General features: G+C 47.3%; 1 non-coding gene across 1 annotated transcript; it reads left to right on the top strand.

Annotated features, from left to right (window-relative positions):
• Positions 1-678: 678 nt before the first annotated feature.
• LOC114200684 (small nucleolar RNA SNORA36 family) lies at positions 679-805 on the top strand. Its single transcript, XR_003607500.1, has one exon. It is a non-coding gene; the product is annotated as a small nucleolar RNA SNORA36 family (small nucleolar RNA).

Genomic DNA, 805 nt, shown 5'->3' with positions numbered 1-805 from the left:
GCACGGATACAAGATCACTATGCTTAAGAGCTTCATTTTACGGATGAGGCAGCGGAGGATCAGAAAGGTTAATGACTTGCCCAGTCATGCAAAGAGTTAATGACACAGCAGAAACCAAACCCAGGTCTATGCGAACTTCCCTTTTTCCTGGCCTTTCCAGCCCAGTCGGAAGTAGGACTATCCACTCAGTTCCCCCAGTGGGCTCTGGCCTCAGCCCAGCCCTTTGAAAGCAATGGCAACTGATTCTACTGTAACAAAGGCCAGGAGGGACTTGACTGCCACTGGGTCATCTTGGGGAAGCATCATAGTGACGACCAGAAAAGTGCTGGTGGGGGTGTTTATCGCACTGAGCTGAGAAAGAGGACCATTCTGTGTCAAGGGAGGAACCTGCAACGACTCCATTCAATAGACACAAGTATCCGTCGGTGGGGCTGTGTGAGTTATGGGTGCTGGGAGGGCAGGGGGAGTACAGAGAAGAGAGAAGCTAAGGGTCAGTTATCTAAAGGACGTTTCGTCTCTTTCCCGTATTTCTTTGGCAGTTAAAATCATGGACTCTGCAGTTAGAAAACGCTACGTTCAGATCTTGGCTCTAACACTGATTTATCTGTGTGACCTTAGACAAACTGTTTAAACTCTCCAAGCCTTGGTGTCCTTAGCTGCAAACTGGGGATGAAAAAGCAATGCCTTGAGTTCAGTTCAGGGCAGCCTCCCTATTCAGTTAATTAAACTTTGGGACATGACCAGGCTAGGGTAGATGATTACATAGAAAATATTGTTCTATTCATTTAACTCTCAGCCGAAAGGA

This window comes from Eumetopias jubatus, unplaced genomic scaffold, assembly GCF_037043125.1.
Source record: "Eumetopias jubatus isolate StellerSeaLion01/CBP00866 unplaced genomic scaffold, mEumJub1_p1.0 scaffold_5, whole genome shotgun sequence".
In the NCBI taxonomy this organism is placed as follows: domain Eukaryota; kingdom Metazoa; phylum Chordata; class Mammalia; order Carnivora; family Otariidae; genus Eumetopias; species Eumetopias jubatus.
This window is presented reverse-complemented; position numbering and strand designations above follow the sequence as displayed.